This window comes from Primulina eburnea, chromosome 5 (genome assembly GCF_022965805.1).
Source record: "Primulina eburnea isolate SZY01 chromosome 5, ASM2296580v1, whole genome shotgun sequence".
Taxonomy (NCBI): domain Eukaryota; kingdom Viridiplantae; phylum Streptophyta; class Magnoliopsida; order Lamiales; family Gesneriaceae; genus Primulina; species Primulina eburnea.
The window spans coordinates 20,718,320-20,734,819 of NC_133105.1; the positions used below are offsets into that span (position 1 = coordinate 20,718,320).

Consider the following 16,500-nt stretch of genomic DNA (forward strand, 5'->3'; position numbering starts at 1 on the left):
AGTCATAACCGAACCGACCGAATTAATTTTCATAACCGATGAAAACCGAACCGAATTAAAATCGGGTAACCGATTAGTTTAAAAAAAATTGTGATTTAATTTTAATTATATATGTAATTTTTTTTAACACTACACTTTACACAAATACATAAAACATAAAATCACACACATCACAAATGTATAAGTTTTATTTGAACACAATTAATACACATTATATCGATTTTAAATTTAAAAATTGATAAATAAAATAAATTTATTAAATAATAATATTTATTATATTGGTTAATTCGGTTAATCGATTTCAAAATTTTGAATACCGACTTAACTGATATAATCGATATAATCGAATTTTTTAAATTTGAAAACCAAATTTTCGAAATAATCGAACCAAATTTCCAAATTATCTCGATTCGATCGATTAATTCGATTTAACCAAAATCTTGCTCATCGTAATCACCGGAGAAGAAGACATGACAACGCCCCCTAAGATGAGGCTCCTCCAGTTGCCTCTTCCAAATAATATTATTCATACTTTGAGCCACTTTCATTCCCTTTCTTTTTCTTCGCGTAATCCCAGAAGATTTTCATCGTCTCCATGCTCGCGTTACCAGAAAAACAAGGTTCTTTTTTTTCGTTAACTCTTGGCTTTATTTTTTTGTCTTATCGTGACTTTTTGGTGTTCGTGGGGGCTTTTGTGTGTTTGTTTATGATACGTGAGGGGCCGTTCGAAACGGGCATTGTTAATTTGGAGTTTTTTTTTTTTTTTTTTTTGTTTGGAATTGGAATTCATTGCTCTTCAATAATGGACTTTGGCAGACGGTCCTCATTTTTTTATCCCCTATTTGGTGCTCTTGAATCCATTCGAGGTTTGATGAACTGTTGTTACTGCAAAATGTATCACCCTTCTCCCGCCGACGGCATTACTAATGGATATGGTCCTTCGGTTTGGGAATTTCAAGAATTTGTTGCTAGTTGTTTTTTTTCTTTAGAGCTGGGTTCAGAGCCGTGAAGTTTTTTCTGTTGCCAACTTGCCCAACATCTTGCTTCCTATGTCTGGACACTCCTTTTTTTTTTTCTTCTGAATTATCGGACACAAATTCGACACAGATACGGATAAGGAGACGGATACGACATCAGATACAGAAAATTCTATGTCGTTGATTTTTTGTAGGTTTAACCAGTCAGATTCGTCTTGAATACGGCTAGAATACGTCATAAACATACGGGGATACCGAAAAAAAATAGTTTTTTCTTTTTAAATAATGCAATGAAGTTGTACATTGTATATATATTTCTACAATATATTTATATAAATATGTATATCTCTATAATTTTTAATACTAAATTTATATATATATATATATATATATGTATATTTTAATAATTATCGTATCGTAACATTATCGTGTCTTATATTTTCAAAATTTTCCGTATTACTGTTTCCTTGTCGTATTCAATACGATATCCGTACTTGTATCCATGCAACATAGCTTGCTGCTATAGGTGTTTTGCTTCTGTGATTTAAGGCTCTTCGACTGGCAAAAAACACTAAATTTTTATGAGTAATTGGTGTGTATCATACTCAAAAAACGTTGTATAAAAAAACCATGCACAACAGGATTGTTATCTCATACAAAAGATGTCATTTTTCAAATAAAAATGATCAAAAAATAATCTATTTAGGGATATTTGATTCGATACAACTAGTGAACATTCCATGATTTGTGCCAAATATGTCTTGTTACCTTTTCATAGCTTGGGGATTCTATAGAACATGCATACAAGGCAGTTGGTTTGTTTATGATAGAAACTGTATGTCTCAAATTAATGTTTAAATATAATTTTTCGAGTGAATATTAAATATAAGAAGCAATTCATATGCTTATGCTAGTAATGTTCAGATTTTAAGAGAGTGTGCTTTGTTGGGGATATGGCGAAACATTTGGTGGATTTGTTTTAGGTTAAGTTAGGTTTGAAGGATTATTGTTGGATAGATTAATTTATGCAGCTTAATCAGGTGTTTGGTGTACTTTGATTGGACCCAACACAATGTATTAGGGCCATTATAATAATCTCTCTATGTGATAAATTAATGCATCATGCTGTGAAGAAAGGATTACGCATAAATCAGTATTCTTGTAAATAAAATGTCACTTTCGCCCCTCGCCTCCTCATTATCATCACTATATTTTTCAATTTAAAATTAAATTTCAGGGCCATTATAATCATCTCTTTTAGCAATAATGGTCTCCTAATTCTCCGCCACTCTGCATATTTATTGATTTGCAAAAACACCCCACACCGGCGATTGTATTTGACATGAAAACAGGATATGGAGACAAATGAAGGGCAGGGGTGTCGCCATAAGTACCATCAATTTCCATGGTTTCCTAGAGATGGAGCAGATAAGAACAAGATTGAGCGATCAGATTAAGAAAAAGTGCAGAGGTTGAGTTGGAGTAACTTCTGTTGGAAATTTATTTGAAACTTATCTATCTTCATTTGTATTTTGTATTTTAAATTCCTTGGTTTAGATTAACTTACCGTTTCCCATTTGTTATATATATTCTTGGTAAAAGAGATTAAGATTAAGAGAAATAAACCGCATGTTCTCCATTTCTTCCACCCCTCCAACCATTGATGGTGCCTTGATGGTCCAAATTGGAAATATGTTGTTCTTGAGGAAATAAAGGCACTAGAAAAGAACAGTACATGGAGCGTCACCGATCTTCCATCGGGAAAGAAACTGATGAGATCCTCTTGAAATGGGCGAGCCGAGTAAGGAGTTCCAACGGATCAAATCAACAATTTATAATGTTTGGGAATTTTGAACGAAGACAATGGCTTGAACAACACCTGCAAACAATGAAAAGAACTCGTGAATGGGCGCCGGAGGGGTTTCCGACGTAGCCACTCCGATGATAAAGTCAGCAGGTTGTAAGATGATGAACTTCGAGCAATATTTGAGGAAAAATACGTAGAATGCTTAAAGTTCAAAAGTTTTTCAGGATCATTTAATGACATTAATATCTGCTATTTATAGGAGAGGAATGGGTAGTTACCTCGATTCCCGCGTCATCTACTAAGTCGGTTTACCATACTAGCTTCTGATGACTTCTCGGACACTCCAAGCCCAAGTTGCTCTGGCAGATTAGATTGCCTGTAATGATTACACTCGAGTGTGGCTCATTTATCGAGGTAGCGCTATTCTCGAGGTCGCCCAAGTGGGTAGGACAGGTGAGAAGCACCCGGCCAACTCTATGAGGACCCGGGTTAATAGTAAAGAATTGCGGACAACACCACTCTGCCCAGGAAGGGGAGTTCTACCCGGATGCTCCTGAAACCGATCCTGACTATGACCCGGATCCTAATGGGGGTATCACCACCCATCCCTAAAATAGTCGGGCTAGAGCTTGACTCGCTGTCCCGATTCGATCTTTCCTGCTCTCTCCCGGATTGCAATTGTGAATAAATACCAAGCGAGGGAACTTTCTAAGCGTCTTGTATCCCATACCCCCGACTCCTCGATATCTGATAATTACTATTCTCGAGAGAATCGATTGAACATATCATTACGTATGCATTAACGAGGATGCCACTGAAAATTGCTCGCTTTTCAAGGTAATGATGAGTCTGTGCCCTCGATAACCGCACACGTCTCTTCACTTGTACGCACGATTTCCTAGGCGCCCTGTGATCGTCCGATTAGATTTGAATCGAGGGCGGAGATTAACGCTCTCCCCTATAAATAACGACCTTGCTTATTCTTCCGTCTCATCAGTGCAATGGCAGGTTCAAGCAATTCGAAAGTTCCCGATATGGCTGAGGAGCTTATGACATCTGCAATAGAGAGAAGGAAAACGGCTATGGAGGACGAAGTCTTCCACAAAATACCTCATTTCTGGGAAAAATTATACGAGCTGGAATCCTCTCAGTATGTAGAGGGGGTTCCTACTCCTAAGAATGTGGCTCTTATGCGGAAATATCGCCGACGCCTCGGTGTTGTGGAGTACGTGGACATCTTTACTCACCATGGTGTTTACGCATTAATGCTACAAAGGGAGCTGAAGATCCTGGAAGATATAGCCAGGTCAGATAGCTTTGGCAAGACCGCTACCGGAAATCTCAGTGGTTGGTTGCATAAATGGAGGGTGGTTGTTGAAAATGAATATCTCCGTTTACTTTCTGCTCATTTCTTTTAATTAATAAAATATCCTTTTCGTTTTGTTACTGCATTTATCTGGTAGAACGTCAAAACCAAATTAACAATAAGTAAATAACGAAGATTAACATGACTAATACTTCTCAGACTTAAAACAAAATGCTTGAGCTTTTGAAATCCCGGCCTATCAATCAATATGCCCGAGTCCCGAATTTGTAGTCCGAGAAAAGGAATAAGCCGGGACCAAGAATCCTCCGGTCTGCTGACGTGGCGTCATAATGATATGCGATTTATTAAACTCCTGCCAAACGAAAACGTTCCGTATTCCGAGGTACATCAGATTTGACGTTTTGATAACCGTTCAGACCCTTTCGTCTGCCCCGCGCAATTTACGAGGGGCATCCTGATCGTCCACCTGTCTAGATTCGATGGTTTCGATCAACTCTTGCCTTCGAATAATAAAGGAGACGCTTCGACTGGCTGAGACTCTTGGACTTCCTCCACATTTAAAGACGCTTGCCTATAAATAAGAGGGTACAGATGCACAATGAACCTCAATCCAAAATGTCGAGTTCAAGTGGTTCCAGTGCCTGCAGCAGTACACATGTCCTGGTGACTCCGGAAATGCGTCCTCATGTGGAGGAGCTGAAGAGAAGAATTGAACAACGCATATGGGCGAAGGTCATGGCCGTGCGGGACAAGGTTTATGACCTGGACTATACCTACCGCAATCGTCTCGCCACTACTCGAGCACAAAGAGCAAGAGCGAGGATGTATACCCGAGAGTTCGTAGTAGATCGGGTGACAAATCTGGTTGATGACGAAGTTCTGCTACATATGATGCTGTGGAAAGAGTGGCATGCTTTGAACAAGATAATGAAGGATGAATCCTTCATCAACCTCCGCATTCACGAGTTAACTAATTGGATAACGGAGTGGCAGGATTCTGTATCTAATATAATGGATCCCATAACTTTTCGTCGCTATTTTATGTAATGGAAATTTTATTGATTTTTATTGTTTCACTACTCCTCTGCAAACAAATCTTGTACAAATTTATGCGGACTGAAACAACAGACGTACCATAAATTGTAATAACCCAATCTTTAAAACTGAAACTACCCTTGTGACATACCTGGTGAAAATATGGTCCCAGGATCTGGTATCTCTTGCACTCAGAACATACTCCCGGGCTGGTCAATTTTTTGAATTTGTAATAACATACCGGGGTCTCGAACTACCCGGACTTAGAAATCACCATCCTGGGTCTCTAGGCTTCCCGAGCTACGAGACAAACCCGCCGAGGTCTTCAAAACCTCCCGGCTTATCCACACAGCATCATAATGACACGTGTTACTCTATTCCAACGGTCAGTAATGTTTCGTATTCCGAGGAACAGTAGGCCTGACACTTTAATGACTGCGCGTGTCCCTTCACGTACTATCCGATTCCCGAGGGTCATCTCAACCATCCGTTTAGATGCAAATCAACGGTAGAGATCAAGCCCCTCCCTTTATAAATAGTGGTATACTCTTTTGCCAAAATCACTATTGAATTCATATTTCAGCGGAACTCTTCCGCTTGGATTTCTCTCCTTCTCCGGCGTGTACGATCATTTTCCTCCGACGACCTCCCCACTGTCTCCCTTATTTACTCGTAAGTACTCTTCTTTCAAAATGTCTAATTCTACCTCTTCCACGTCGGGAGCCAACGCACGAGGCTCGCCTAGCGACGAATCTGCTGCGTTACGCTCCGATGCTTCTCAATCTCCCCCACCCCGTCGCTCTATCACCCAACCCGCTAAGAAACCAGTAGCCTCTCCCATTAGACTATCTTCTTCTAAACCCTCCATTCCTAGTCACTCCCGAGCTCTTGCCCAAAAGAAAGGTAAGGGTAAAGCTCGGGCCGCGGGCCCTCCTTCTGCCGAGGCCCCGGGAATTCCCTGGTTCTCCTCTTTGATTAGCACCCTGCGCTCAGGGGCGGATGAGGAACTTAGGACCTTGGGTAATATTCCTTCCAATCTTTCTATCCTAATACCCGGGTCCTCTGATAGGGCAAAAAACCCTCCTCCAGGGTACACTACTTTCTTCCGGGACCAAATTAAGAATGGTCTTAGGTTTCCGATTCACCCCTTTTTCATTGCAGTTGCCAAATTTTTTGGCGTACCAGTTAACCAATTCCACACTAATTCTTTTAAAATAATGGCTGCCACTAATGTCCTCTTTAATATGAACAATTTTCTTATTAACCCCCTCATTCTTCACTATTACTTTTCTTGCCGGTTCGGGGATAATGCCTTTTCCCTGACTGCCCGGCACAATACTCGCTTCCTTGATGATATACCCTCTTTTCAAAAAGGGTGGAAAGGAAGATACTTTTTTATTCGACTTCCAGGGAGATCTTCCCTGCTTGACCGGTTTTCTCTCCTCTCTGCCTACACAACCTTCCCTTCCCGGCACTTATAAATTCGAAGAACCCTTCATTGTGAGCCAAGATTTGGTGGAGGGGCGCAAATACTCATCTTCCATACTAATTTCTGATGATAATTTGATCACGTATGGGTTGAGTCCCCGGGCTGAGGATCCCGAAGATCGCGTTATTGATGAGGTGGCGGGCTCGGGCTCTCAACCCGGTAATTCGCCCCTCTTTCCTGCCGCCTCCTTCCTTGTTCTCTCCTTGATTTACTTAACACAATTTCTTCTTTGTCCAGATAATTCCGAGATGCAAGCGGCCTTTGCTAAAAGACGGGCAGCTGAGAAAACTGCCCTGGGAACAGGATCTTGCGGCGCGCCGCACAGCCGCCGAAGCAGAAAAGAAGCGTGCTGCATAGGAGGCGTCTCAAAGAGTGGAACTTACTGGGGAAGATCTTCTCCGGGAAGATACTTCTCGGGCAATGGCTGAGACTGTAGAGGATGCTGAAGATCTTGCCCCTCATAGTCAAAGAAAAAGAAAAACCGCGGCGGAGCCCGAGCTGGTTGTTCTGGAAGGCCCATCTGAGGGTGATCCATGTACTTCCCCACCTGCACAACCCCGGCCTCCCCCACAACCTACTGGGGCCTCAGCCTCCGAGCTCCCTTCCAACAATATTTTTTTCGAGGGAGCTACTGCCAGTGGTGCTAAGCGCTTCAGGCAAATGCTCAGCCCTACTGAAGCAATATTCTTGAAGAGCATCCCTGCTACTAGCAGGTTTCTGGAAGGATCAAACCGGCTTTTCTCTGTAAGCTCTTCGTCTTATGGTTTAATATTGATACCGACCTATTTTTCCTGACTTTTGTCTTTGTCCAGGCGGCTCAGATGATGGTCTCGGCCTTCGAGGAGGTGGCGGCAGTGGCCACCAGGACGAACAGGCAGGCTCGGGCGTCTCAAGAAGTTCATGACCAACTCCGAGGGGAGATCGCCCGGGCCGAGAAGCTGCACGAGGAGAAGGTTGCCGGGCTCCTTGCTTCCTTGGAAATGGCCAACCAACAGTTGGCCTCAACTCAGCGTGCTAGGGATGAAGGTTTGTCTCGAGAAGAAACTTCTCAAAGGCAAATTGCTTTCCTGGAGTCCCGAGTTCTCTATCTCGAGGAAGAGGCCACTCTTCAGCAACATCGGGTTGTGGCTGCCGAGGACAAGCTCAAGCTCTCCCATCTTACTCATGCGGAATGGAAGACTATTTTCCTCCAGTCTTCAGATTTTCAAGCGGCTGTTGAAGATAAGTCGTATAACTATTTCAAAGTCGGCTTTGAGAAGTGCCGCGAACAATTTGAAGAGGAGGGCCTGATCCCGGCAGGCAAAGAGGACTTCCCAGACATCGACAGAGCCATTGACTCCTTGCCCAAGGACGATGCTGCTGATAAGGAGACGGAGCAAACCTTCGAAGAGACCGGGGAGAAATCTGCTACAGAAGCCTTAGCCTAGGATCGTTTCTTCATACTTTCATACTTTCTTGTGTAATTTTCGCCCCCAGGCATTCGTTATAAAAATCGTTTTCCTTACCATAATATTGTGATCCATTCTTCAAAGGCCGATTTGTATATTTGCTCTTAAATAAATAAACAAAACTTATAAGTGCTAGACGCCATTTGGGTGTAACAAATTCTTACCCGGAATCTCGAACCTTATGGCGGATCAAGTATTTTATAATTGACAAGAAGTTTAAGATGTGAACCTTTGATAATCCCGGCTTCTTACTATGGATCCATATCATTTGAAGTAGGGGACCAAAGGAAAATCTCCAAACTCTTCCTGATCAAGGGTGTGTTGCCCCGAGCCAGGGTGTAGTGCCCTGGGCTTTTGAGAACCAAGGTACGGAGCCTTGGGCCGGGGAGCATGTCCCGGGACTTGGGAATGGTCGAGGTGTGTTGCCCCGATCCAGGGTGTAGTGCCCTGGGCTTTTGAGAACCAATGTACGGAGCCTTGGGCCGGGGAGCATGTCCCGGGAATTGGGAATGGTCGAGGTGTGTTGCCCCGAGCAAGGGTGTAGTGCCCTGGGCTTTTGAGAACCAAGGTACGGAGCCTTGGGCCGGGGAGCATGTCCCGGGACTTGGGAATGGTCGAGGTGTGTTGCCCCGAGCCAGGGTGTAGTGCCCTGGGCTTTTGAGAACCAAGGTACGGAGCCTTGGGCCGGGGAGCATGTCCCGGGACTTGGGAATGGTCGAGGTGTGTTGCCCCGAGCCAGGGTATAGTGCCCTGGGCTTTTGAGAACCAAGGTACGGAGCCTTGGGCCGGGGAGCATGTCCCGGGACTTGGTAATGGTCGAGGTGTGTTGCCCGAGCCAGGGTGTAGTGCCCTGGGCTTTTGATTGTTTTCTTTGTGGGAGATAATAATACAACACTTTTGGGAAAAGCAAATCTTTCATTAATATCCTCAGCGAATCGATTACATCCGTTATGTATAGTATTGCTTTAAATTAAATGCATTCCAGGGTCTTTTGAGAGAGCGTCCTTGTGCATCCTCTAGATAAAAAGATCATGGGCTGACTCTTCGGATGATTTTGTATGGCCCTTCCCATTTTGCTTCTAATTTTCCCACCTCTCCTGCTGGATTGACCTTTTTCATGACTAAATCTCCGATTTGGAAATCTCGGACTCGAACCCACTTATTGTAAGCTCTCATGACCTGACCTCTGTAGGCCTCCATGCGGATAAACGCTCGGTCCCTCTTTTCCTCAACTAAATCCAATTCCCTGGCCCGGCTTTCATCATTATTGCGGGGGTAAGATTCTACCCGGGGAGAAGTCTTTCCAATCTCAACTGGAAGAACTGCTTCAGAGCCGTATACGAGGCTGAAAGGGGTTTCCTGAGTAGGTATACGCGGAGTAGTTCTGTAGGCCCAAAGAACACTAGGTAATTCTTCAACCCAATCCTTCCCTTTACCCTGAAGTCTCGTCTTCAATGCCTGTATAATAATCCTATTGACAACTTTTGTTTGGCCATTTGCTTGAGGATAAGCCACAGAGGTGAAGGATTGAGTGATCTTCATTTCTTGGCACCATGAAACAATTCCTTTGTCTTGAAATTGTCTGCCATTATCTGAGATTAATCTCCGGGGCACTCCAAATCGGCATACAATATTCTTCCACAGGAATTTCAATACCTCCGTTTCGGTAATTCTTGCCAAAGGCTCAGCTTCCACCCACTTGGAAAAGTAATCGACTGCCACTAATAAGAATTTCTTCTGAGCTCGGACAAGCGGGAAAGGACCTACAATGTCCATGCCCCATTGATCAAAAGGGCAGGATGCCCAAATAGGCTTCATAAGAGCAGCCGGGCTGTGTTTGAAATTTGCATGATGTTGACAGCCCTCGCAAGTTTGAACCACCCGAGCTGCATCCTGACCAAGGGTTGGCCACCAAAATCCTGCAAGCATAGTTTTTCGAGCTAGAGACATTCCTCCGAGGTGTTCCGCGCAACATCCTTCATGAATTTCCCGGAGTACATAATCTACCTCCTTTTCAGGCAAGCATTTTAAAAGAGGCCCCTGGAATGATCTTTTATACAAGATTGCATTTAAGAGGACAAACCTGGGAGCTTGTCTCTTAATCTTCTGAGCTTGACCTCTGTCCTCGGGTAGTGCACCCTTTTCGATAAATCTGATTAAGGGCGTCATCCAGGAGCTTTCTGGATCGGGTGTTCCTTCTTTGTCCGTCGAGAGGATCAAGCGGGAGACGTGCAATACCTCCTGGGTGCTTACTTCACTTAGGGATGCTGCCATTTTTGCCAGAATATCTACCTCGTCGTTTTCTTCTCGGGGGATTTGCTCGATACTCCAATCCGAAAAGCCCTCTGCTCGAGCTTTGATAAGCTGTAGATATTTCAGCATCCTATCATCTTTAGCTTCATATACACCCTTTATCTGCTGAGTTACGAGTTGTGAATCAGAATATATAATTATCCGGGAAGCCCCGACTTCCCGAGCAGCTCGAATTCCAGCTAGCACAGCCTTGTACTCGGCCTCATTATTAGTTACTCGGGAATCAATCCTTATTGCCAATTTGATTTTTTCTCCCGGGGGAGATATCATCACGACTCCTACTCCGCACCCCGCAAGGCTAGACGCCCCATCTACAAAAACTCTCCACACTTCCTCTCCACTGGGCTGGATCATCTCAGACAAAAAGTCTGATAAATCTTGTGCCTTGATAGCCACTCGTGGTTTGTATTCGATATCGTACTCCCCCAATTCCACCGTCCACTTAATCATTCGTCCGGATACCTTAGCATGAGTCATGATTCTACCAAGAGGGCTGTTGGTAAGAACCACTATTTGATGCGATAAGAAGTAAGGTCTTAGCTTCCGGGCGGTCACGATCAAAGCCAAAGCAATCTTCTCTAACTCTGTATACCGGAGCTCGGGCCCTCTTAGAGCGTGGCTGACATAATAGACAGGCTTCTGATCAGAGCCTTCTTCTTTGATCAACACTGAACTGACAGCATGCTCTGTAGAGGATAAATACAGGAATAATTTCTCCCCGGGCTCGGGCTTTACTAATACCGGGAGCTCTGCAAGATGGGCTTTCAAGTCCTGGAAGGCTTGTTCACATTTATCGTTCCATCTGAATTGCTGGGCCTTTCTCAAGACTTGAAAGAAAGGATAACTTCTGTGTGCTGATCGAGATATAAATCGAGAAAGGGAAGCAATCCTTCCCGTCAGCTTTTGTACCTCTTTTACAGACTAGGGAGAGGGCATACATAAGACAGACTTCACCTTCTCCGGATTTACCTCAATTCCCCGATCTGTAACCATGAATCCCAAGAATTTGCCACTCTTTACGCCAAAAATACATTTGGCCGGGTTAAGCTTGATCCCATATTGCATGAGGGTGGCAAAAGTTTCCTCCAGATCATCAATAAAAGTAGTGACCTCCCGGGTCTTGCTTAAGATATCATCCACATAGACCTCCACGTTCCGCCCCAGCTGCTTCTCGAATACTTTGTCCATAAGACGCTGATAAGGGGCCCCTGCATTCTTCAACCCGAAAGGCATTACAATATAACAAAATGTACCTCCCGAGGTGACGAAGCTGGCTTTATCTTGATCTTTTTTGGCCAAGGGAATTTGATGATACCCCTGGTACGCATCCATAAAGCTCAGCAGCTCATAGCCCGAGGTGGAATCTACCAGCTGGTCAATCCGGGGTAGCGGATAATGATCTTTGGGGCACGCTTTGTTCAGATCGCGGAAGTCTACGCACATGCGCCATTTGCCAGTGGATTTAGATACTAAAACCACATTGGAAAGCCACGTAGGGAATTGAATTTCCCGAATATGCCCCGCCTTCAGGAGCTCCTTTACTTGCTCTGATATGACTTTGTCCTTTTCAGGACCAAAGTGCCTCTTTTTCTGCTTTACGGGGTGAGACCCCGGGAGGATGTTTAAATGATGCTCCGATATAAAGGGAGAAATCCCCGTAAGCTCCTGCTTTTGGAAATCTCGGAACGAATGCACGCTTTGGGGGGACAAACCCTCAAACCATCTCTGAGCGGAATCCACCAGAGTTGTCAAGAACACTTTGCACTTGATTCTATCAGTATAGCAGTGTAACATGGCCATATTCTCGAATCTGGCTAGATGCTCCTCCGGGTCCGCATTGCCATCATAATCTTTTATTTTGGCAGACTTGAAGTTGCCCGGAAGAGGTTCCCGAACAATGATATCAGCAAATGGACATCCCTTTGCCGCGGCCCGGGCAGAGCTGCGACTTTCCAGCTGTCCTTCTAGGACCTCCATTTTCTGCTTTAAATCTCTCAACTCCTCTGCTGTAGTCGGGGCTTTCGACCCGGCACTATAATCTACATTCTCTTCACTCCCTTCCTCCTCATTCCGCCCCTGCTCCTGCTCTTGCTCCTGCTCCTGCTCATGCTCGGGTGGTGTGTCACGTCGAGAAACTTCTTTCCTGGCCATAGCTTGAGCCATTGCATCAGCCATCATTTTTTTCAATTCCTCACGGGTCATGGTTACGAGATTCTGTTCGGTATTATTAACATTCACTTGTCTTGAAGATTGTCCCCCGTCCCCCTGGGCCCGGGAGTTATCTTGGTCTGTTCTTCTGGTACGAGCCATATCAACGCCTCGAGCTCAATATAATTTCCCACAGACGGCGCCAATGATGAGATCCTCTTGAAATGGGCGAGCCGGGTAAGGAGCTCCAATGGATCAAATCAACAATTTATAATGTTTGGGAATTTTGAACGAAGACAATGGCTTGAACAACACCTGCAAACAATGAAAAGAACTCGTGAATGGGCGCCGGAGGGGTTTCCGATGTAGCCACTCCGATGATAAAGTCAGCAGGTTGTAAGATGATGAACTTCGAGCAATATTTGAGGAAAAATACGTAGATTGCTTAAAGTTCAAAGTTTTTTCAGGATCATTTAATGACATTAATATCTGCTATTTATAGGAGAAGAATGGGTAGTTACCTCGATTCCCGCGTCATCTACTAAGTCGGTTTACCATACTAGCTTCTGATGACTTCTCGGACACTCCAAGCCCAAGTTGCTCTGGCAGATTAGATTGCCTGTAATGATTACACTCGAGTGTGGCTCATTTATCGAGGTAGCGCTATTCTCGAGGTCGCCCAAGTGGGTAGGACAGGTGAGAAGCACCCGGCCAACTCTATGAGGGCCCGGGTTAATAGTAAAGAATTGCGGACAACACCACTCTGCCCGGGAAGGGGAGTTCTACCCGGATGCTCTTGAAACCGATCCTGACTATGACCCGGATCCTAATGGGGGTATCAGAAACCATTTGGGTGCAATTGGATTTTCATAGTCAAACATAAATCCAATGGTAGCATAGAACGACTAAAAGCGAAACTTGATGCCAAGGGATACACACGATCATACGATATTGACTATCAAGAAACTTTCGCTCCTGTTGCTCGGCTAAACACTGTTCGGGTTCTCTTATCAGTTGCAGCTAACTTAGACTGGCCGTTGTATCAGCTCGATGTTAAAAATGCATTTCTTAACGGTGATCTTGAGGAAGAAATGTACATGAAAATCCCACCTGGCTTTGAATCATCACTGACAATGGACAAGGTGCAGTAAGTCTCTTTGTGGGCTTAAACAATCTGCTAGAGCTTGGTTTTATCGATTCATGTGTGTGTTAAAGAATGATGACTACGCTCAATGTCAATCCGACCACACCTTATTTGTGAAGCACTCTGGAGAAGGTAAAATTGTAGTCCTTATTGTTTATGTGGATGACATCGTACTTACTGGAAATTATGAAGAAGAAATGACTAATGTGAAACTTCTCCTTGCTAGAGAATTTGAGATGAAAAACCTCTTGCACCTAAAATATTTTCTGGGAATGGAAGTAGCGAGATCTTCTAGTGGTATATCTATTTCTCAATAAAAATATGTCACTGATCTTCAAAAAGACACATGAATGTTAAAGTGCAAACACATGGACAGTCTAATGGATCCGAACGTCAAGATAGGTGAAAAAAGGCTGCCCTCTTGGTTGACAAGGGAGGATATCAAAAGCTAGTGGGAAATCTAATATATCTGGCATATACATGACCAGATATTGGATTTGTAGTGAGAGTATCATCAATCAATTCATGAATAACCAAACTGAGGAACATATGGATACTGCATATCATGTGTTGAGATATCTAAAAGGTCTCAAGGACTTCTCTTCAGAAAAACAACAGATCGATGAATCAAGGTATATAGTGATGTTGATTGGGCTGGATCTCCTATGGATAGTTGTTCCACATCAGTGTATTGCACATTTGTATGGGGAAACCTAGTGACATGGCGAAACAAGAAGCAAACTGTAGTTGCTCACAGCAGTGCGAAAGCTGAATTTCGAGCCAATGCCCATGGAATCTACAAGGGGATGTGGATCAGAAAGCTACTAACCAAATTGGATGAAAACCCCCAATTAAATTATTGTGTGATAATCAAGCAGCCATCAGCTTATCCAAGAATCCAGTACATCATGATCGGACGAAACATCTTGAGGTGGACCGCCATTTCATCAGTGAGAAGATTGAGAATGGGATTATCAATGTCAGCTACATTCGCACTCAACTGCAAGTGGCAGACATGGTGACAATGGCTCTATTTCATCGTACTTTTGAATAACTATGTTCCAAGCTAGGCATGATCAACCTATATGACCCAGCTTGAGGGAGAGTGTTGGAAATCAGATTCTTATCTCATTAGTTTATTTATTTGAAACTTATCTATCTTCATTTGTATTTTATATTTTAAATTCCTAGGTTTAGAATAGCTTATCGCTTCCCATTTGTTATATAGATTCTTTGTAAATTTAAGAGAAATAAACCGCATGTTCCCCAAATCTTCTTCCTTTACTAACTACAACTTCGTCAAGGGAGGAATAAGAGCGTGGTAGGAGAAGAGGAGAAAGAGAGTTAGATGGTTGGATTGCTATGATGAAAGCAAAGGTGATAATGCTACTGACAAAACAAGGTGAGAAGTCCCAAAGATAATGTGGCAGAATTGATAGAAATGAAGAAGGAAAGGAAAAACGTTGAAAGATAGGACAAACAGAATAAATGAAGGGTACCAAGAATGAAAGATCAAAATCTGAAAATAGTTAAAAATGGGTATAATGGTTATTTTATTCTTTAACATAATATACTATCATGTCCCATCATTTTACACCGGACGGTCAATTAATCCTTTGTAAGGATCGGTTTATTGGATGTAAAGTGTTTAGAAAGAGGGGTTGAATAAACACTTGAAGATTATGAATCTTCTTGTAATAAAGTATCAGTTTAGTGACAAACTGATATAGGATTCTTGTCGGTCAATAACAATCAATTTAATTGATAACAGTTGCGGAAAAATAAACTGATTGAAATATAGAATAACTAACTGAAATGATAACACACAAAGATTTATGGATGTTCGGAATACTCCTACGTCACCCCTTCTATCACAAGGATAAGATATGCACTAAAAAACTTTGATCGACACTAAAATAGTACAGACCCACTTCAGTTCGGACTTATCACTGCCAAAACTGAAACTCTTAGTTAACAACAATTTTCACAGTTCTACGACTGATCTTAGCACAACTGATCTAATTAAAGATCGAATGTAGTACAAAATAGCTTGTGCTAGTTAGCTCGAAAGGTAGCCTCAATTGCTACAAATAAATCTTATAAACGTGAGCTATTTATGCTTTGAGTATGAATAAATCTCAGCAGAGTAACAACAAGTTATTGAGAGTAGTTCGCGTCGTGTCTTTCTCGACTGCTCTTCTCGCCTATTTATAAGCTTATCTTTCAACGGTAACATTAAATAATATTTGAATCTTTATATCTGTTGATTGCCACGTCACTATTCTTCTGACATTCGTACACTGTAGACTCTGATATGCGGCGTTCCACTCCGAGTTGCAGTCTGCTTTTGTACTACTGTTGGTTGAACGGTTGAAAGTCCTTTTCAACAACTGAAGACGTGTACAGCTTCGCTGTGAGCTCGTAACTGATTTATTTCCAAATGATCAGTTATTTCTCGACGTTAGTTCAGTTCAGCTGGATTCAGTTTCCTTTGATGATTCACGCGATACTTTTAAGTTTAGGCGAACTGTGCAGTTCGATTTCTTGATCAGTTAATCCAATAAATATATAGTTTGTCAAACAGCATAAATTATGTTTCCAACAATTTCCCCTTTTTTGGTGTTTGACAAAACTTGTAAGGTTTGAACTGATCAACTGAATTAAAAAGTTCTTCAAATTCATTTGTAGATAAAATAACTTTCTAATGTACAGATTCGTACAAAGAAATAAAAATAAACGATCTTCAACCAGCAATCTGAATATAGTTGATCTTCAGTTCATCTTCTTCCTTTGTATTCTTTTTGACTATTCT

General features: G+C 42.7%; 1 pseudogene; it reads left to right on the forward strand.

Moving 5' to 3' along the window:
- The first annotated feature begins 463 nt into the window (after positions 1 to 463).
- Positions 464 to 16,500, forward strand: part of LOC140833085 (uncharacterized) — a 137,095-nt pseudogene continuing 121,058 nt past the window's right edge.